The following is a 23,428-nucleotide window of genomic DNA, read 5'->3' as shown; positions in this document are numbered from 1 at the left end:
GGTATGAGAAAGCTAACACTCATTTGGTCAAACGAGGCTTTCGTAACAGTCCAACAGAAAGCACATTGTATGTAAAGTGTGAGGGTGATGTACTTCTCATTGTGGTTCTTTATGTCGATGATTTGCTGATCACTGGACCAAATGAGAGACATATTGTTGAATTTAAGGCTGATTTGAATGCTACTTTCAAGATGAAAGATTTGGGGCTATTCCATCATTACTTGGGTATACAGTTTAAGCAGTGTGATGGTGGTATTGCCTTGTGTCAGAAAAGTTACATAGAGACATTGCTATGTAAGTTTGGACTTGAGGATTGCAAACCTATTGCCACTCCCATGGAAACAGGTTTGAAGTTGAGTCTACATGATGCTGGCAATCCTGCTGATGTCACTCTTTATCAAACTGTTGTTGGCTGCCTCATTTATGTATGCAACACGAGGCCGAATATTCAATTTGTAGTCTCACAGGTCAGCAGATTTATGCATAGCCTAGGGTCTAAGCATTGACAGGCTGTCAAGAGTACTTTTCGCTACCTTAGTGGCACTTTACATCTTGGCTTGTTTTATCCCAAGGGGGGATCATTGCCGCTAGACTTACATTCTTTTTTGGACTCAAATTGGGCTGGTTGTTTTGACACACGAGTGTCCACAAGTGGTTTTTGTTTCATGCTTGGCAGTTCGTGTATATCATGGTTGAGCAAGAAGCAACCTACTGTGGCCACTTCGAATTGTGAGGCTGAGTACATGGCAATCTTCACAACTACGATTGAGTGTGTATGGCTCAGACGCCTTATGGCTGATTTGGGTGTTGGATAGGACACTGCCAATACTATCTACACTGACAGTTAGAGCGCATTGGCAGTTGCAAGGAACCCAGTTTTTCATGCTCGTACAAAGCACAGTGAGGTGCATTACCACTATGTCAGGGAGAGGCTCTCAGCAGGAGATATCAGCTTGGCTTATGTGCCAACACATGACAACCTTGTAGATCTTATCACAAAGGCATTGTCTCGTGAGAAGCTTGAAGCTTTCCGCAAAGCTTTGGGCTTATTCCCCTTTGTGGACTGATCATGTCCTCAAGGCATGGCACTTCCCTTTACTCATGTGCCATCTCTCGTTCACCGCATCACTCTAGGGGGGATTTGTTACCATATACATGTGGTAGTGATGTGTGTGAACACACTAGGACCACCTGGGTATTTTTTCCCTCTTTAGGAGGTTTTTCCCCCCGAGCATTGTATATACACCCATCACTTAGGGCTATCTATCTTTCCATTTCACACTAAGAAACACATTCTCTATTGTGTGCCTTGAGCTTCCTTCGTCTTCTGCAAGTTGTGTGCGTTTCTCTACAACCCTAATTCCAACAAAGCATATATTCAAGCAAGATAGAAATATATTTTCTACCCAAACAAAAAAACATGACTATGAATTATATATGAGTCAATCATTGAATTATCAAAAACCGAAATCATTAAATTTTTAACAAATAAAAAAACCCTTAAATATGACAATTTATACTATACTACTTGATTGTGACCAATGAGCATAAAATTTTGATAAAGAAACCTCTTATATACAAATATAAAACTTCATGAACTACCTTTTTTTTAATGCAAAACATAATTCTTTTTAAATGAATTGTCAAGCGCAGCATAAAAGATACTAAACAAAAATGTCCTCATTATTACTTAACTGACATATACAAATCAATATCATAAATTCTATTATTATTTCCAGTATGTATAGCATAAAAAAAGGATTGTTCTAAATTTGTATAATTTTAACATGAGTACCAAGATTATAAATTATTGATAAGATTGAGCACAATACTTTATCTGCTTTGAAGGAGCACTACCAAGTCTTCTAGAGAAGACACTAGCATGCATTCAAGCAGGAAATTTCATATTTCTTTTGTACTACTTTGTCTTTGAAAGACGTAAGAGTGTACTTACATGCAAGTTTTTTTTTGTTGGAACACAACCAAGTCTTTAAGAAAAGACGATGGTATGTATTTAAACACAGACTTATTTTCTATTTTTCCTGTACAAATACGTCATGAGAGGAAAACAAAGTGCAAATTAAAAAAAAACTAGAACTGAGCATGTCCTAAATCAAAACTTGCTTCATATATGATTTGGAGTTTCATTTTTTTTAGTATATCTATTTCTTATAATTTAATTTTAACATTATTTCTGTTTTATTTGCATAGCTATATTCTCAAAATATCATATCAAGGCAAATTTTCAAGTTTTATTTTTTGAAATTAAACATACTATAAAGCAAAATCTAATACTTTCTAGAAACAAACATGGACGCTAGAAGGGCTACTGATCTAGGCTCTAAAAAATACCCCTGCATACCGGTAAAAAATTTAAACCCTGTGAGTAGAGTACCAAATATTTGACGTTGAACCTTGCGGCGGAAAAAGCTTCAATCATCTCAACTTCAACACATTAAACAAACACAAATAGGCAACGACACCTGGACAAAATACAAAACCAAAGACCTACAAAGAACAAAGACAATGATTCAAATGAATCATATTCAATAGGTCTGATTATCAATATCTATCAATAAAATATGTGAACCCAGTGAGCAAAGAATATCTGCCCAGTGAGCAAAGCACCAGATATTCCAACTCCTTGCAGTGGAAAGAGATTTGATTATGTCAGCTTCAACAGGTTAACAGAGCACAAAAAAGAAACACCCAGACAGAAGACCTAAACACAATAAAGATAGTAATTCAAATGAATCATCTTCAAGTGATTCAATTGAATCATCCTCAACAAGTCCGAGTATCACAAAAGAGCACACAGTACATAGTTCCATAAACGTAAAAGAACTAGAAAAAATCCCTATTTTGAGGGCTTGCAAGCCATGCCCATGTTGGACATATCCTGCAATTATAGCCTTTACACTTTCGCCCTGCACAGAATTGAACATGTCAATTGCAAGATGATTGTGGCCATACTCTGCATATCCAGATATGAGTGCACACTATGATACAACATTTGTTAGGAAGCACACAAAATACCACATAAGCATCAAATACACATTCATATTTCGCATGCATATCGACAAGAGTGTTTCCAACCTTTAGATCTACCTTAAGTCCATTCTCTACCGCAAGTGCATGGAGCAAAAAACCATAGATTATGTGCCTTATACAACTGCATGCTTTGAACACACATATAAATGTCACTCTACTTGGTTCTATGCCATCTTGCACCATTCTTTCAAAGAGTTCAAATCAGCAACCAATGGTGGAAGGTATTATGAGGTGAAGAGGCTGCACAGGAGGGCTAAAGGTGGTGTGGCTATGAGATGTGAAAAGAGGTACTGCTTATCGACTATTGTAAAGCAAGATAAATGGTGTTAGAATGGCCAGAGATGTGGTGGCTTCGAGAAATCATGTAGGCAGGTGCAAGATGAGTCTGGTTGGCTTGGTATAACCAAGGCTTGATTAACCAAGCCCACTGCTTTGAGAGAAGGGGGGGGGGGGGGAGGGACTAGGCATCTGCGAGAGCAACAACATGCTCTTCTGGCTCATTAAGGATAATTTCTATGAAATGCATCCCATCCTCAGCTGCATCAGTATTAATTGCAACAAAATTTATGCTCATGTGAGGCCATATTAACTCACAACTGGCATGCCTAACATGGTGAGATGCTCACCTCTGGAGTTGTGTCAGCTGCCCGGACTTGGCAATAGCTACTGCTTTCTCAGTAGGGCTTAGGGGATCCAACGGGTGACTGGAGTGAGCTCTAAGGAGAGTTCCAAGACCGACAAAAGGAATGAATGCTTGAATGTACTTTAATTCTCATTACAATCGAAGTAAATCAAGATTGAAATGTATAAATTTTGCGTGCATCACGTTTAAGCGACACTCAGTAAAAAGCTCTCAAAGTGCAGATGATGAAATTCCACACGGAGCAGTAGAAGAGGAGGAGGAATGAACACCTTTGATGAGGGGTTGCGTAGGGGTGGTAGGCAGGGGAGATGAAGGAAGGGCGGGAGGGGATTTTGCCGATAGAGGGGTCTTGCTGCTCCTCCGTGATGTCCCACACTTGTTGGCCTGCAGTGTTGTAGATGTTTGTTGTTTATATAGACAGAATTGATGATAGCTTTATTTAGTATATGCATTTCACTGCCTTATTACATGATCGGATGTCTTCTCCGCCAAAGGCGGCACCTTACTTGATAATCAAAATCTCTCTCGAGCCACATCTACATCCTTTTGATGACAGTTCATCACCGAATGGATTTCTCTTGGCTTCACTACAATCCCTTCTTGAAGGAGTGAAAATTCAAATGAGCCATTGAGAGTTGAAGAGTCAAACACTATACGGGTAAATGTCGGCAATGATGCATTGTTCTCTTCTGACTCAACCAGTCAAAAGCTCCAGGGACTGAATGTATTGGGCAAGTATGAAGTGAGTAAGAATATTCACGAGATTGAAAGCTCGTGGCGGGTGACGTCTTTCAACTTCCCAAGCAAGGAAATCACCATGTATTGAATGTGAACCTGAAAGTGAGTGCAAGTCGGAGAGCTCTCGCTAAGAGTGACAAAGCTTTTTCTTATCGGGATCCCTGCCTGACAGCAAAAGAGAGCATACAGTTGGGTCATGAGAATGACAATCACATGATAATCCTCAACAAAAGGGCAGGCTCGAACCAGTCAGATGCAAGTCCTCTATGCAAGTATCCTTACAGTTTACTATTATACAAAAATGGAACAGAAGGTCCCATTAGGAAGGGAATGGGGTCTAAGGGGGCCTCTTTATTTGGCATGGGATTAAAAGGAGATTATGGAAGGGGCAAATGGGTGGATGCCATGTGGACTAAAATGGTGGGTATGACAGGGCCTAAAAGTAAGTGGTCAAACTTATACTCTTTTATAAAATACAAAGAGAAAATCTCTTATGAATTCAAAAAAATAAACCTTTCTCTAAATAGTTGAGTAAAAACCAATCCTTTCTCTCTCTATTGGCTGCTAGTTTCTCCTCCTCTCTCTCCTAAAAGGGGGTCCCTCCAAAAATGTGCTGATCATTCCCTCCCTCTCTCTCTACTGTACCATCTCTCACTTCTCTTTACTTCACCTTGTTTCTCTTTCCTTCCTTTCAGTTTTCCCTCCTAAAAGCTCTGCAGCAGAATTTTTAACCTCCTTTTCCTCCTCAAGATTACTGCATTCTTGAGGGCTGCATTCTCCTCAAGCTGAAGTTCTCCATTACTCCATGGGCTTCACTAAACACCTCTAGCTAAAGCTGAAGTCTACAGCATATCCTTCTGCTACATCATCCCTCTTTCTTTCCTCAAGAGGTTTCTTGCTCCTTCTCCATTAAGCTCTCTAGAGAGGATCGACTTCCCTCTCAAGATTTGCACCATTATCTTCCACATTAAGCCAACAAGCAGGTGGAGCAGTATAGCAGTAAGTGGCATCCTTCACCTTTGTGTACCATCAAGATTCTTGCTTTTTATACAATTGAGAACATGGATGCAATGTCTAATCATAAGTGCTTGTGTGCAGGTTGTGCCACTATTTTTCATGGCACCATCAGGTACTCGACGACCTAGGAGTGTCATTGACTCCATTTCATGCAGCAATGTACAAGATGACAATGGATATTGGGTGACGATGGAGTTAAAACAAATGATGTGGGTGATAATGCAGTCCAGCTTAAGAGGTGCACACAAGGTCTCAAGGAGACACATGGCTTCTAGAGCACACCATTGGAAGGGAAGAATCATGGAGTTGAAGTGAACACAAGAAGGTAAGAGGCTTGCGAAGGTGCAGCATGTGTATGTTGCTTCACAACTGAAGCTAGAGACAGCAGTGGATCCATTGAGGTTTCCTGCAAATTGTAATTTTTACTCCTCTTGCAAGTTTTTCGGTTATCTATTTAGTATTTCTGCCTTGTGTGTTGCTTTTGATGACTGTAAGATTTCCATTTCTTTTTGCTCATGTTTAAAGATGTTTTTTCATCCGATTTTGTAGAGTGGTAGCCAATAGAGTCCTTCACAGGAACTTCTGAGGCCATCCACACTGAGCTTGGCAAGTTGCTCTATGCTGGTTGTCAGTCCTTTGAGCTTGCCTCACGTGCATTTTTTTTTATGATCATACTTATGTCACACCTAGGTGAAATGGATATGGTAATCTATCTCTGGTTCACTCGCCAACCTCGGAGAGTTTGGAATGGCCTAAGCCAGACAGTGCCTTGATCGCAGCAACCAAAAGGAGAATCGAGGTGGATATGCAAGTAGCAATGAAGTGCACCTATGGTTCCCATAAAGCCACGGTAACATGGTTTATGTCTCTTCATGTGTTTATGTTTATATTTCGGCTTCAGAGTGTTCACAAGACACCAACAATGTGGACTTGCAAAGGGGGAAGTGTGATCAATGGGTTTCTTGCAGCTAGATGGGAAACTAAGGTGTTCAACCACAAGAAAGATAGAATCAAGTGCTCTATAGTTGCTGACAAGGTGGTGTTCAGATACCATATTACGAAGCAAAGCTTGTCGATGGTCTTTCCCTATAAAAGATGGAAGCTGATGATGGAAGAATGGGAGGCACTAGACTCTGAGGTTGCTGCTAGAGAATTAGTTGACCAAAAAATACATCTCCACATGACGATGTAGTGTACCACATTATAGTGAACAATGACTGGCATCTTAATCACCTTCGCGAGTATCTTAATCTCATATATACCTTGCCCAAGCAATATCTCTTTGTAATCAATGAAAAGATTGTTCGCTCCAGGAAAGACAAGAGCTTTCTGTGTGAGACCGTTCCGTTTTCGCGATGTATTTTTGTAAAAGCTTATAACTGACATGGATTTTGTCTACTACCATATACATGTGGTAGTGATGTGTGTGAACACACTAGGACCGCCGGGGCATTTTTTCCCTCTTTAGGAGGTTTTTTCCCCCCTGCATTGTATATACGTCCATCACTCTAGGGCTATCTATCTTTCCATTGCACACTAAGTAACACACTCTCTATTGTGTGCCTTGAGCTTCCTTCGTCTTCTCCAAGCTGTGTGTGTTTCTCTACAACCCTAATTCCAACAATTGGTATCAGAGTAGGTTGCGTCCTCCCGGGCTTAGTCGCCAACTGCTCCAGTACACGCTTGCTCACTTTCTTCCATTTTAGTGAGCTTTGGCGAGTGTTTGCAGGTCGACAAATACTTCGGGTATACTCGTACAGCTCGATCTGCTCAGATTTTCGATTTGGGCTCATTTCGGCCTCCGTTCCCACTACAGGCAGGTCAGCACAAGCAATTTCGTCATTTTGTGCAAAATTTCTGTCAGTGCCGCTTTCTGCATAACAGGTGCCTTAGAGTCTTCTACGATTTGTGCTATATAGCACGTGTTGTTCCCGCTCCATTTCTCCTATTTTCGGACAGTTTTCACATCAGGTGCAGCATTTACCATGGCTGACAACAACACAAATGTGTTCAAGATGTTTGCCGTTGACGACAGGTTGGATAGGGACAATTACCCTATGTGGGCTTACATGCTGCAACATGCTCTTGTGTCAAAGGGCGTCTGGAATATTGTGCAAGTCATTGATGTACGTCCTGGTTCTGAGGATGCAGACGATGTTGTGGATTGCTGCTATTAGAGTTGTTTTGCCTACGGCAAAAAAATCTCGTTGGGATGAAAAGGATGCGCAGGCTCATGAATTGATTGCATTGTTTGTGAAGCGCACCATCGTTCCTCAAATTCGTTCAGCAAAATCTACAAAACAGGCTTGGGATATTTTGGTTGGTCTTTATGCAAGTCGCAATGAGGCTAAAATTGCTTTGCCGCGTGAAGAGCTAGAGTCAAAGATTATGCATGAGGAAGATGATATGGACACTTGCCTTGCTCGTGTCAAGGATATCAATGAGCAACTTATTTCTGCAGGTGAAGTCATTTCAGACAGTTCCCTTGTGCAGACTGTTCTTGATGCCTTACCAGATTCCTACCAGACTTTTGCTAGTACTTGGAGACTTATGACCCAAGGAAATCCAAAAGTTGTCAAGTTTGATGCATTATGCACATTGCTGTTGCAAGAGTCACTTTCCAGAAAAAACAGGACTAGGCAGCGTGCAGTTGAATAGGCTTTTATTGCTTCTCAAATAAAGGGTGGTAACAGCAATGCAGTCACTTCTTATGGTTCTGCTGCGAGTGGAAAAAATTCTATTCCTTATGCTTCTGCTGGCAACACTTCGTCTAGCAATTCTGGTGATAAGGGCAAAAAGAAGATGCGTTGCCATTATTGTAAAGCTAATAATCACTTGATCAAGTCATGTCCTAAGTTGAAGGCCAAAGAGGCTAAGAAGAAAGAGTGTGGTTCCACTGCAAATGCTGGTTCCACTACAAATGCAGCCATTGTTGAGTCTTCTATGAAAGGAGACTGTGTTGCTGATGTTGATGCAGAATGGGCTTTTAGCGCAGAGTGCACTTACAACCCTGCTGTCCATGATGCATGCTTGCGAGTTGCTGCAGATTCACATGTGTGGTATTTCGACAGTGGTGCTACAAAGCACATTACCGCACATCGTGAATTGTTTACCTCTCTCGAGTCTGTCCCTCATGGGAATTCAGTCACTTGTGCCAACAACGCCTCTTATCCAGTTCAGGGAGTTGAAAAGATTGTGCTCACTACTGCTAATGTTCCTTCACACTTGTTGATGCACTTTATGTACCTCGGATCAAGAAGAATCTCTTGTCTGTATCCGCACTTGCTAGACTTGGACTTGTAGTCAAATTTGTGGATGACAGATGTACAGTTCATGATCTCAGTTTTGGTGATGAAATTGTTGCATCTGGGCTTTTGTGCCGTGGGCTGTATAAGCTCACTTTGTATGACAAGTGTGGACAAATTTTTACAAATGCTGTTGCAAATTCAAGGGCTATTTCAGATGCAAAACTTTGGCATGTACGTTTTGGTCATCTGAATTTTGCCAGTTTGCTGCGTTTACAGAAATCTGATATGGTTGCTTCTTTGACGCCTCTTGAAGCATCTGTCAAACATGTTTGTGAAGGCTATATTCTGGGTAAAATGCAACATTCTAAGTTTCCAAAGGATGGTTCAGTTAGGGCCACATGCAGGTTGCAGCTTGTGCATAGTGATGTTTGTGGACCCATGCAAACTCCGTCCTTGGGCAATTACCTGTACTTCATGACTTTCATTAATGATTACGCCAGGCATGCATGGATATTTCCGCTTAAAGCGAAGTCCGAAGTTTTTATGTGCTTCAAAAAATTTCTGGCTATGGCTGAAAATGTCTCGAAATGTACTATGGGCACCCTCCGTTCTGATCGAGGGAGGGAGTATATGTCTCATGAATTTAATGCATTTCTCGCTAGTCGTGGGATAAAACACCAATTTGGGATAAAACACCCAAAACAAATTTGGCAAAGCTTGACTTTCGACCATACATAGTGCCATTTTAATATGTGGCCACTTTGCGTGACAGTAAATTGGATGCACCTTTGTCTAGTCATACTCGTTCAGGCTCTCGCCATGCATCTTATGCATCAGATTTTTATGCTTTGGCTGTGTCTAGCTTACATGATGTTGAGGAGCCTCTCTCTTTTGATGAAGCACAGAATTCAAAAAATTGGATGGCTGCCATAATATGATGCACTCATAGAAAATGACACATGGACTTTATCTGATTTGCGTCCTAGCAAAAAGGCCATTGGTACGAAGTGGGTTTACAAGTTGAAACGCAAGCCGGATGGTGAGATTGATCGCCATAAGGCTCAACTTGTTGCAAAGGGTTATGCACAACAAAAAGGCATAGATTATGAAGAGACTTTTGCTCTGACTTGTCGTATGACTACTGTGCGTTTTCTATGTGCATTGGCAGCTCATTTTGGTTGGATGTACATCAATCAGACATTGTTACTGCTTTCTTGAATGGTGACATATTTGAGGAAGTTTATGTAACGCAACCTCGCGGTTTTGTCATAAAAGAACAAGAGGACAAATTGTGCAGATGAAAGAAGGCTTTGTATGGGTTGAAGCAATCTCCTCGTGCTTGGTATGAGAAAGCTGACACTCATTTGGTTAAACGAGGCTTTCGTAACAGTCCAACAGAAAGCACATTGTATGTAAAGCGTGAGGGTGATGTACTTCTCATTATGGTTCTTTATGTGGATGATTTGCTGATCACTGGACCAAATGAGAGACATATTGCTGAATTTAAGGCTGATTTGAATGCTACTTTCAAGATGAAATATTTGGGGCTATTGCATCATTACTTGGGTATACAGTTTAAGCAGTGTGATGGTGGTATTGCCTTGTGTCAGAAAAGTTACATAGAGATATTGCTATGTAAGTTTGGCCTTGAGGTGCAAACCTATTTCCACTCCCATGGAAACATGTTTGAAGTCGAGTCTACATGATGCTGGCGATTCTACTGATGTCACTCTTTACCAAACTGATGTTGGCTGCCTCATTTATGTATGCAACACGAAGCCGGATATTCAATTTGCAGTCTCACAGGTCAGCAGATTTATGCATAGCCCAGGGTCTAAGCATTGGCAGGCTGTCAAGAGGATTTTCCGCTACCTTAGTGGCACTTTACATCTTGGCTTGTTTTATCCCAATGGGGGATCGTTGCCGCCAGACTTACATGCTTTTTCGGACTCAGATTGGGCTGGTTGTTTTGACGCGCGAGTGTCCACAAGTGGTTTTTGTTTCATGCTTGGTAGTTCATGTATATCATGGTTGAGCAAGAAGCAACCTACTGTGGCCACTTCGAGTTGTGAGGCTGAGTACAGGGCAGTCTTCACAGCTACGGTTGAGTGTGTATGGCTTAGACGCCTTATGGCTGATTTGGGTGTTTGACAGGACACTGCCAACACTATCTACACTAACAGTCAGAGCGCATTGGCAGTTGCGAGGAACCCAGTTTTTCATGCTCGCACAAAGCACATTGAGGTGCATTACCATTATGTCAGGGAGAGGCTCTCAGCAGGAGAGATCAACTTGGCTTATGTGCCAACACAGGACAACCTTGCAGATCTTTTCACAAAGGCATTGTCTCGTGAGAAGCTTGAAGCTTTCCGCAAAGCTTTGGGCTTACTCCCCTTTGTGGACTGATCATGTCCTCAGCGCATGGCACTTCCCTTTACTCATGTGCCACACCACATCACTCCAGGGGGGATTTGTTACCATAGACATGTGGTAGTGATGTGTGTGAACACACTAGGACCGCCGGGGCATTTTTTCCCTCTTTAGGAGGTTTTTTCCCCCGTGCATTGTATATACGCCCATCACTCTAGGGCTATCTATCTTTCCATTGCACACTAAGTAACACACTCTCTATTGTGTGCCTTGAGCTTCCTTAGTCTTCTCCAAGCTGTGTGTGTTTCTCTACAACCCTAATTCCAACATTGTCCACATTAATACATACGGTGTTTTGAATTTTGTTTTTGCGCATACTTGTTTATTCTCAGCTTGTTCAAGTTTTCGAATGAAACGTGCAATTTATTTGTTTTGGAGCACAAATGTTTTCAATGTTGGTGTCTTTCAATGTTTTGTCGCGTGATTTTGTTTAAAATTAAAGTTTTAAGTTATTTTGACATTACTTTAAGTGATTTTCAAAAAGTGACTTTGGATATATAAGTGAATTTCTAGTTTTTAAACTTCATTTCTCACGTTCACAGAACTCTAGCTCTAAGCTCTCTTCGCATCTTCTTCGCGAACGAACCCATTGCAACGTTTACTGATGCACTTCTCACACAATTAGAAAAGGTAGGACTTGCAGATCAAGCACATGAACTACTCAATGTGTTCGAGGGGACAATGACATGCAGGCCACTGCCAACCTTCATGCAAAGGCACTCAAAAGCGTTCTTGACTACATGGCACAACCCATGGAGGAATATGCCATAATCTTCGAGGGATCCGACATGGCGTGGTTGCCATCGGATTTCTTGAAGCATCTCTATGCGGCTGACAAAAACTTCCGGTTTCGCTTGTTGAGGTTTATTAAAAGGCCTCACGGAACGGGGCTTCAAGATAGAGGATGAGATGGATTTGGCCATCTTGAAAAAGTTGCATCAAAATATCTTCAACGGCATCCTATAGGGCCAGTAAAGATGCGCGTTGTATTCTTGTAACGGAGTCACTATATTCATCAATCATATCTCTCACCACCCGAGAGAAGGCCGCTTTGGGTATGATTGTCTCAGTGCTCTTTTGATATTTCTTGATCTCACACAGAGCCACTGTGCCTGGCCTCCATCTCCGCTTTTTTTTTTTTTGTTGGTGGTGGTGGAGGAACCACCTACCTAGCCCATTAAGGAGGATCATTTTTGTATTTTTTCCTCCTCTCCTCTTGGGTTTGCTGGTCTTCTGGTGTCACCTTGTCCCTTTTTCTTTTTGCACATTTCTTGGCTCTCTGAGGGATTTTTTAAGGCTTTGAGCTCCCAGCCTTTTCTTGTTGGGTGGCTTGAGCTCTATCTTGTGCCGCCTTCTTCTCTACCTCTGCTCGTGCTTGTAAGTTGGCTAAATGATCTCTCTCAGCCTTAGCTCTCTGCCTTTCCTCTTGCTCTCTCTGTCTTCTCTTCTCTTCTTGTACTCTAAGGGCTTCCTTCTTAGCTGCCTCCTTCTTTTCCCTCTCCCTTTGTATTTTACTTCGCTTAGACTCTTTTGCTTTAGATATCAGGTTTCCTGGTATTACCTTGATTACTCTTTCTTTGATTCGTGGTGGAAACTTTTGTGGCGTAGTATGTGGGGTGGCCTGAGCACCAGTGGTTGTGGCAGGAGGTGATTGCGGTGGATTTTCAAGCGTACCTCAATATTCCTCTTCTGTTTCTCTAGTTTCTTGCGTTGCTCTGTGAAGAGGTGAAATCGATGGGGGATCTGGAAGAGGTGTGTGAGTGGCATGGGTTATATCGCCGAGACCTTCAAATATGTGTCGCATGTTGCGTAGATCATATGGATTTGATAATTGGGGAGGCTCTTGGGTGTTTGGAGTGGGCTGGGGCACTGAGTTATCCACTTGTGGTTGCGGATGTGTATTTGAAGCCGTAGATTTTGCATGGGTTTCGGCTGCATATTTTCTACGGTGTGAGTGGTTGTGGTGGTATTGTTGTGCATAGTGCCAGCCTGCTCGTATGAATCGTCCATGTGGTGCAAGATGTGAGTGCGCGTGCGTTTGTGCTCGAGTGCATCTTCTAGAATGTGCAAACAAGAAATGAACTTCAAGTTGTGAGTTGTGACTCATAAAGTACTAATTTAAAAAAAAAAACTTAAAAACTCAATAATGTCATTAAAAGTCCAAAATAACTCCAAAATTGTCGAAATTTGTTACATGAAACTAGTGATTGGGACGTCAATAAATCATGTGGCATTACAATGTATGCTTAATATGCGAATGGTTAGTGTCAAAAATTTATTGGTTTTCCATCCAACGTCTGCCATTTCGTTGCCTTGTCACCAACCACCGTTGAAATTGATCTTTTGCACTAGAAGCATGATATGATTGATCGCCTCACGCTAACCACTTTTTCCATTCTACATTTCAAGCTTCTTTGCACTTTAGTCTTCTTCCTTTCTCTTCCCGCTAAAACTCTGTAGAACCAATTGAACATTTTGTGCAGGGCATTGCTCTTTTTCTTCCCACCTCCATGCCTTGTATTTTCAAAATACATTGCTTTTGCTTGATAGTGTGAGCGCTCCATTCCTTGGCTATTCCAAATGCCCAATGAGCCAAATGTGTCAAGAAAAAATGAGCTATGAGCAAAAAGAATATGCTGCAAAAATATTAACCTTTAGTTCAAACACTGATGTTTTTTTACTGCAAAGACAAAGTGTTCAATCCACCATGTAATGTGTTATGTGTGTCTCCCCCCAGGCATCCACCATTTGCGCTGTGAAACTATTGATTACAAATTTTAAAGTGGATATCTCAACAGAAGTTAGATTTTTCTTTTCAAGCAAACAAAAAATATCATCTACTGACTACCACACACGAGCACGCTTAATTCCTAGGGCTGCTTCGTTACCTCTGTAGGTAGTAATGTCACACACCTTTTTCCACAATTGAAACTCATTGGGACTTTGGGAGTTAGAATATTCTGAAAGCATATGCCTAGCTTTACTACCACCCATATATATTTTATTAGGACGATTTTGTGTACTTCCAGATGCCTTCCTATCCTTTGATAGCTCTACTGCACCGCCATGCAGGCCAACGCTTGATAGAATAGATTTAAGTTCTCTGACACACTCTTCTCTTCTTTCTGCAGACTCCATATTCCAAGCATAATTAATATGGAGCATCAGCAACTTGTCAAGAATTTGTAAACGGGCATGAAGAGTGCACACATGCACATTTATCAGAGGAATCGGTAAAATACAATCCCACTTTGGATCGTCCATGTCTCGATTAGGGGGTACACTCTGGTTACAACTGAGGATACCTTGAAACCATTGTTGGAGTGCTTTACCCACTGTTTGTGTAGTGGTCACACCTTTCGCAGAATTGACTGCAGCTTTGCCACCCTAACCCTTACCCTTACCCTTACCTTTTGTAGAGTTGACTGTAGATTTGCCACCCTTACCCTTACCCTTGCCCTCAGTTGCTAATGAGACTTACTGTGGCAGCAATAAATGCATGGAAATAGGGTCATTGCACCTTGCTTGCATCCTAACATACACTTGAGAGTTTTTAAGTCTCCTGCCAAATGCCACTCCACTTAGAATGTACCCAGACCTGAAACCTGCAATCGTTGTCCTTCTTTTTGTTGCCGAATGACGTCAACTATTGGGATGTGATTAAAATACCATTTGAGAGACTCATGTGTCTCATGTGGAAGATGAAAAGTTGCCAATCACCGAATATTCTTCTTGGATTGAACACCTAAATAGGTGTTTTCCTTCTTGTTGGCATTTAGCTCAATATTAATGTCCACCAAGGCTCTGTTCATAAGCGTAACGCTTACCCTTTTCATTGACCTTTGAAAATCTGGCACTCATCAAGCTTCATCACAAATATAACTTTTCCATCACACTCTTCCTGTGTCAACCCATAAAATCTGATCATTGGCTCTTGGAGCTCCAAGAAGTCAACATAGACATTATTGAACTCATTGTAACGAAAATATTTGTTCTCTTCTAATGGCAAGACATCCTCCACATATTGAAATCCAACCAACAGGCTTGCAACATCATTATTGGCACATCTTTTTTGCGATGCTAACACTCTAAGGCATTGACATCAACCTAAACAAACCTTTTTCTCTGTGACCTAGTGTAACAAGTCTATACAAAGCTTCATAAGCCTTGAAATTTATTCATGCGCTATCACATACCTCCATCATCTCCTGAGGTAAAAGAATGTTCTTTTAGCTCACTGAAATACTTCTGGCGTAAAAATTAGCAATGCTAGCATTGGATGGATCATCCAATAGCTCCACCAACTCCTTTGGTTTGATGATATGCTGCAGTAGAGTATGTCTAATCGTTTCAACATTGGACTCGATTCCCATCATTGTCCGAGCCAAGGTCCTACATATTAAAATAATATTACAGCAATCTACAAAAAATGTATGAAATTAGAAGCTTGCATTTGTATTCCTATCGAGTTTGACGGATACGTTTCTTTTGAGCTCCACCGCTTGAAGATAGCATAGACATCACCTCTTGCGCTTGCGAATGTGATAGCCCAATGGAATGTGTGTGAGATGATCGATTCGCCGATGCATATTATGTGTAGTGTGTTGTAGCTGAACATAATTGTCTAGACAACGCGCTTGGTCCATTTTTTGATGCTCTGCCTTTTTAATAAGCTTTGACATCTCGTCATGTAGCTGCTTCGTCTTCTCATTGGCTTCCTCTCTGATTTGCTGAATGTCTTTCACGTACTTCTCTTGCAATGATGAATAGGTGGCACAGAGATATTTTCTTGCTTCCCTTTCATTGAAAGAAACTGAATGTAATCTCCAGCAGTAGCCACACAGTCCATCTCTCCCATCTCCAATAAAACGGAGTAGCTCAGTGACATTACGGAAAGGCGGTGATGCATCGATCATTGGATTGCCAGGGTAAATATGGCCATCAACCTATAAGTTGATTGTCTTACATCCATGGTTCCGTAGCTAGTCTCCATCACTGGGATTAGATGTGCCAAGTTGCACAGTTGCATACTCCTGCTCTAAATCAATGTTTAATCGATATCGTTCTGATTTGTTTGTAATGTCTTGCAGTGGTAGAGGATTGAATGACATTTGTGTTTGTTAATCAAGCAAATTAGTGAGAATGTGTAATGGTGACTGCTACAAGCAGGTGAAGGTGGCTATGGAGGAAAGAAGTGGAGAGTACTCAGAGTTAGGAGAAAAATATTATGTTGTGGAGGAAAGAAAGAGAGAGAGTGCAGCTCAATCTCGTTTGAATTCAAATTGTTGATAATGACTGTAGAGAGAGAAATGTTGAAGGACACAGAGGTAATGGAGTTTTTCATTGCACTCAGTTGGAGATGGAGTGGGAGAAGCATGGGGGGGGGGAGAGAGAGAGAGAGAGAGAGAGAGAGAGAGAGAGAGAGAGAGAGAGAGAGAGAGAGAGAGAGAGAGAGAGAGAGAGAGAGAGAGAGAGAGAATAAAGGAAGAGAGAGTGGGAGAGAGGACAGATTTGCAACCTTGGAGGATCTGCACTTTTTCAGAAAGAGGCAGCCAAGAATGTTCCTTAATGATTGGAAGAGAAAGTGACATGAGAGAAAAGGGGGGGGGGGGGGGGAAGAGAGAGAGTTGGCTCACGTTTTAGAGAGAGAATGCAGTGAGAGAATGTAAAAATTTTGCTTTTATGGCAGGGGAAGACTAAAAAGTGCCTTCTTTAATGAGTTCTAAGTGAGAGAGAGTGTTTTATATATTAGAGAGAGAAGAGGGGTGGAAAAAGGACATTTGAAAATTCATTTACCCCCCTCTCTTTTGGGTTACTAATAAACTATTTTCAAATTCAAAATATGGAAATGGATTTTTTTAAAATCTCAGCATAGGCCTTTTTGCCCTCTCTTTTAGGCTTGGTCAAACTTGGCTTAAGCTTTAAGCATTCCCTTAAACTGCCAAATAAAGAGGACCTCCTATACCCCATTCACTTCTTAATGCTTATATATCCAGAGCCGTGCTCGATTCTTGCAGTTGGAATGCTCGAAAAGATGTTTGACTTCCAAGCTTGAAGAGATGGCGAAGGAAAAATATTTGGGAGACTGGGAGATGTAGGCAACTTTCTTTATCCCCCCCCCCCTCCACCGCAACAAGCAAGAAACACTTTCTGCTTGAGATTTATCGACTTGTCCGATCTCCATGGGTGCAAGAGCCTCGAGGGTGGTAAGGGAAACAGTAATGACAGCTACATCCTTCAGGGATGCATTTAAGGCTTGAATATGTTGAGACCATTGTCGAGAGACCTTGTACGACTATATCCAGAGCGGCATCGCGGTGCAGAGTGCAGTGCATGAAGCCGTTGTTTTCTATGTGCATGTCAGTCGTAGCTACAAACCAGTATGTGCAGTTAGGGACCGAGTCCAAAAGTCTCGATGACACTAGTCGTTAGGACCTGGATTGAATCGAAGGAATCCTCTCCAGAAGCCCATCTCTAGAAGCCTTATGATTCTTCTTGCGAATGCAAAGCTGCAGGTAGTCTACAGCTTCTTGCCTCTGTTGCCTAGATCCGACCACACATAATCAAAATATGAGAGACTCCATCACTCTGCATTTGATGGAAATAGCCCATAGCATCATCACTCTTGCCTTACATATTTTACAACCACAATTTCAGGTGCAAGCATAAGTGATTGCGTATCGAGAAAAGTGCTTGCCTTGCATCCGATGACATCAACCTAGGAAAATAGCCTTCACATTGGACCAAAGTAGCCCAGAGCTTTCTCACTCTTCTCATTCCAAAAATCTTATAATAAAAAAACAATGCATCTAAAGAGATGGCTTCTCCGGCATGTCTTTCGCTTGTTGGACATGTTAAAGAGGCCACGAATACATTGCAAAGCTCAAATGCGAACCCCAATTGCAATCATACATGATTGTAACATGAGAGAGTCCATCACTTTGCATTGATGAAATAGCCCACATCTTTTTCACACATCCCTTGCAAATGGAAAACCATGCAAGCCCACTTCCAGCACAAGCCTCGGAGAAGCTTGAGCAGCAGCAATTGCGAGAAATACGATGACTCATGCCTTTTAATGAACTTCAGAAGAAACAGAGGGAGACTGCTTCCCATGCAGGAAATTTCTTCCTTGAAAGCCTTAGAAGGGAAGACTTCTCTTCATCGAAATGCAATCAACAATTTCCTACTTCCCATGCAGGAAATTTCTTCCTTGAAAGCCTTAGAAGGGAAGACTTCTCTTCATCGGAATGCAATCAACAATATTACGACTGGTAGATACTCAACCTGTTGAAACCATCTCCTTGGAAATTCTATCACACATATAAACGTATTGTGCAAGGCCACAAAACTTCAAGTGAGAGAGATCACCTCTAGAAGCAACATAGAGCGAAAGGACTTCCCTTGTTAGGTGATTGCATCTGGTGAAAGGCCTTCTCTTATTAGGTGATTGCGTCTTGTGAAAGACCTTCAAATCTGCGATTTCTCATTGCTCCGCAGACAGAGAACGGATGAGGCAGAAACTTTCTATGCACACACTACCTCGAGGAAAGTTAAGGAGCTCCCAAACACAGGCTACAAGGGAGAGTGTACGTGCGTGTGTGCATGTGTTGAGAGGCGGAAGTGAAAAAATAGACTCGGTGGCCTCTACACCAAGACTATGCACAATGGCCTCATCATGGGGAATACACAATAGGGGCACCACCTAGCAAGATATGCGGCTAGGACGCATACATATACACAATGAAGCATGCATGGAAAACAATTTCAAGATCCATGCCCAAATGTGGAATGGGGTGGTCGGAGAATAAGTTGAGAGGAGTGGTGAGTGAGTGAGAATGGGCTCGCTACGCGTGCATGTAGTAAGGAAGATAACGAGGTCAGGGATACATGCAAGTATGCTCACTTCTCATACAAAAGGTGGTGAATCCGCACACCTTAAGATGGAAGTAGCAAGATGATAGGAATATGAGAGGGAGAGAGTGTGTGTGTGTGTGGTGGCGAATCCGCACACCTTAACATAAGCAGAAAAACAAATGGCAAGGAACAAGCATATACCATACTCACAATGAGATGTATCCAAAGCGACACAAAGTATGGCACCAAGATGGAGTGTGTTGATTGCTTGCAAAAGATGAATACAATAGGTAGTGTATGGCAAAAAAATGAGAAGGGAACAAGATCGTAGGAGGCATAATGGAGAGATGGGAGTTGATGACGAGGAATATCATGAGTGTGTCCACCCTTCTTCTTCTTGAAATTGTGCCTTCAACCCTTAATTACAAGTGGTGTGGAGGTGTGGTTCTTATCTTTTGTGCATGGTGATGGTGATGATGATGGTGTTGTGATTATGTGATTAGGGTTCATGCTACAAGTATGTAGCACAAGAGTGTGTATGGATAGGTGTGTGTGTGTGTGTGTGTTCTCTCCCCACGTGAGCTCTCATGGCCTCCTTATATAGGGAAGGAGGAGAGGATTTAGCAATATTTCTATTTGAGGTGAGTGTCCCACTTTGGTGACTAGGAAAATGGGGTGCATGTGACTGTGGCTCCCATCTTGTCTCCTCATTATTTAAAATACCAGAGTCAATAGAGAGAGAAGATGAGAGAATGCGGGTAGGATGAAGAGGATAGGAGATATTTACAATAGTCTAGATTTGGCTAGACATAAGCTTATTAGGGAGATTAGAGAGAGATACGAAATTTACAAGAGAGATTCTCAAAGGTGGATAGTTGTTGATGAGGATGGATCCTCCAAAAATGGTGATAGAATCACTCTAGACTTGCCAAGACCTCATTAAAAGAGCCTTGTCTCTTGTAATCATGCTTGAAGACTTGTAGAACCATAGACATTCTAGAGAGAAGAAAATTGGGGATGACCTGTGTCACCATTACACGAGAAAACTGGGGTCCACTACAAAAATCATATCTCCGTGTTCATAAATCCAAAAATTCAGGAAAAAATTGAGCTAAAAGTTGAGATCACGAGCTACATCTTTCATGTTGAACGCTCCTTCAGATTCGGGGTTCTTCTTTACTTAAAAAATTCAGCCAAATAATGTATTATTTGTGGCTGCAACAGTCTTTTGGTGGTCCCGTTTGAGTGGACTTCTCTCTTGCCTTCAAGTGTAAGCTCCTTCATGTGTATGAAAACATGACCTAGAGTGTTGAAAAGATTGGCAATCATCTAGATGGAGGTATTCTTGAAATTTGAAAGTGGGGTTGAGGTTTGAAAATGAAAACTAGTGAATAAAATATTTGGTAGAGTGAACTAATATATGTACATGAAAAAAATATATTAGAAAATACTAGAATATATATATATTTAATATATAAGGTCAAAAGAGAGATCAACAAAGAAAGCTTACTTATTATACTACATCGTGATTGATTAGCATAAGTATTATTTATTTAATAAAGGCTAAAACATTAGTGAAAAAGGGAAGAAAAAATCAAAAGTAACTTATATAATAGGAAATATTTTTGGTAAAAGAGAAAAAAAATATGGGGGGGTTCCCATGCATGGAAAAGCATGCCTCATTAGCCCTCTCCCTAAGGCTAGAGGTATTCATGCCTCTAGCGTTGTACCTGATTCTTCTTCAATTGAGGTGGAGGAATCTCCCTCCTCGGGGATTTCCATCATAGGTGTTTGATCAAATCTCAAAAAGTACTGCTTCAACCTCCATCCATTGACACGTGTTTTGTGGAGCCTACCATCTGCATCCATCAATCGGTAACTGCCATTGGCATAGCGCTTTCTAATGACAAATGGCCCCTCCCATCTGGGTGAAAAATTTTTATCCTTCCTAGTGTCAAACCTGTTATCATACTGTAGGACCAACATACCTTTCTTGAGACCTTTTGCCCTAAGTCCCTTGTTGAAGGTAAGTCGACGTTGCTATGCCTGTGCTGCATAATAGTTGATAGCATCTTCTCCGTCTAGTTGAAGCCTCTCTAGATCAAGAATGTGGTTGTGGAGATGAGCATTAGGACATTCCACCTGCCCAGCTAGCACCCTGAGACTAGCCAATTGTACTTCAATGGGTAAAATGGCTTCCTTACCAGACACCAAGTGATATGGTGTGAACCCAAGGGATGTGCGAAATGAAGTGCGATAAGCCCAAAGTGCAGCCATAAGATGCTTGTCCCAATCACTTTTGTGATTGTTTACATGCTTAGTGATGATCTTGGAGATCATACCATTTATCTTTTCCACCAAACCATTGCATTGTGGGTAGTAGGGAGTTGAGTGTCGTCGTGAGATACCTAACTTCTCCATTAGCTCTCCTACAAGGTCTCCTCTAAAACCTGGTCCCCTGTCAGAAATTATTTCAAGAGGAGTGCCAAAACGGCAACAAATGTTTTCAAATACGAACTTAGCCACTTCCTTAGCTGTAATCCGGGTGGTGGCAACTGCTTCAGCCCACCTGGTCATGTAGTCCACACCCATGATGATATAAAATTTACCTGATTGGCTCCTTGGCAAAGGCCCAATAGCATCAATTCCCCATTTCTCAAATGGTCCATATGAGATTATAGGAGTCTGTGGCTCATATGTGAGCCTCCTTCCCCTGCCTTTTGACATTCCTTGCATGTTTTACACCAATGATGCGCATCCCTATGTAGACTAGGCCATACAAACCCGGCTTGTAGAATCTTTCTACTAGTGATGTCAAGTGCAAAGTGTCCTCCGCAAACACCATCATGGCAACTTGAAATGATTTCAGTGATCTCTCTAGAGAGAGGTACACGCCTAAGAATTTGATCCTTACCCTTGCAGTAGAGGTCGTCATTGATAAGGCGGTATTTTGTTGCCTTGCGCACAAGCCACTGCTTTTGGCCCTTAGTAAGATCCTTAGGACACTCTCCTGTGTCCAAGAAACTCATGATGTCATGCATAGCATCGCTACCTTGGAAGAGAGGCAGCTTCAACTTGATAGCACCCACCACTGAAACATCTTGCAACTTCTCTCTAGCTAGAGCATCTGCTTCTTGATTTTCTGCTCGAGGGACATGATGTAATTGTACAACTTGAAATTTCCCTAAAAGTTCCTTGACTTTGCGCAAATGGCCTAGCAAGATATGATTTTTACAAGCCCAAGTTCCTTGTATTTGTTTTATTAAAAGCATGGCATCACCAAATACATTTAACCGTTGAATGCCCTGTGTCACACACCACTCTAACCCAAGAGTTAAAGCTGCATATTCTGCCTCATTGTTAGAGTGAGAATCCAAGAGATTCCCAATGGAGAAAACCTTGTCCCCTTGCTCGTTGAAGATGACAATGCCTGCTGCAGCTTTGTCCACTTTCCTCTTGTAGGCTCCATCAAAGAAAAGAGAGTGAGCCTCCTCTACCTTAGGGACTTCCAGCACAGGTGTAATATCTTGATCATTTGGCTTTATCTTTAGCTTCTTTTCATAGTGGCGATGAGTGAGAATACCTCCTAGACTGGACCTTGTGGAGTTCTCCACTTGCATTGTGTAGTCAAACTCTTGTAGCCTTGTGAGCCATTTCGAAATCCTAGAAGAAACATCCATGTGCTGCATTACATAAGGAAATACTTCTTCCATTGTTAAGATTATGAATGGTCTAGACAATAAATAAGAGCAAAATTTGGTGGTAGCAAACATTAATGCAAGCACCATGTGCTCCACTGTCGTGTATCCCTTTTCTGATGGGGTCATCATTCGACTAGAGAAGTAGATAGGACGCATGAAAGAAGTTTGAGGATCCTTTTGCATCAATACAGCCCCAAGTGTGTCATTGCCAACACTAGGGTTTACATAAAATGGCTCGTCCCACTTTGGAGGTGCTATGGTGGGAAGTGAAGCTAGAATTTATTTTACCTCATTGAATTGTTGTTCATTTTGTTCACTCCAAGTGAAGATCTCTTGATGGGTAACTTGTTGTAAAGGGAGAACCACTTGGGAGAGCAAGTGAATGAACCTACTCAAATACCTCACCTTTTGAAGAAAAGAGACCAATTGCTTTGTTGTGGTGGGAGAGGTCAAAGCCACCAAGGCTTGAACCTTGCTTGGGTCAGCTTCAATGCCATTGGCCGAGATCACATGGCCAAGAAGAGTAACCTTGCTTTCACCAATGTGGCATTTCTCCACATTGAGTTGGCCACCCAAATCTTGTAGCCTAGCTAGACCTTCATAAACTTTCTCCAAATGAAGAGAGCGAGAGCTATAGATGCAAAAGTCATCAATAAAAACACGGATTGATTTTCCAAAGAATGGCTTAAAAACAAATGTCACATATCGCTGAAAAGTGGTTGGAGCATTAGTGAGACCAAAAG

At 41.6% G+C, this 23,428-nt stretch overlaps 1 long non-coding RNA gene across 1 annotated transcript in view; it reads left to right on the top strand.

The window, feature by feature from the left end:
• Window positions 1-6,753, top strand: part of LOC147448637 (uncharacterized) — an 82,084-nt gene extending 75,331 nt beyond the window's left edge. The window contains exons 3-4 of the long non-coding RNA XR_015189514.1: window positions 5,531-6,299; window positions 6,418-6,753. This is a non-coding gene — a long non-coding RNA (uncharacterized LOC147448637). The remainder of the gene's footprint in view (window positions 1-5,530; window positions 6,300-6,417) is intronic.
• Window positions 6,754-23,428: the final 16,675 nt, after the last annotated feature.

The sequence above is a fragment of the Adiantum capillus-veneris genome, chromosome 10 (genome assembly GCF_014529385.1).
Source record: "Adiantum capillus-veneris isolate H3 chromosome 10, ASM1452938v2, whole genome shotgun sequence".
Taxonomy (NCBI): domain Eukaryota; kingdom Viridiplantae; phylum Streptophyta; class Polypodiopsida; order Polypodiales; family Pteridaceae; genus Adiantum; species Adiantum capillus-veneris.
Note: the sequence above shows the minus strand (reverse complement) of the source record. Positions and strands in the feature narration are given on the sequence as shown.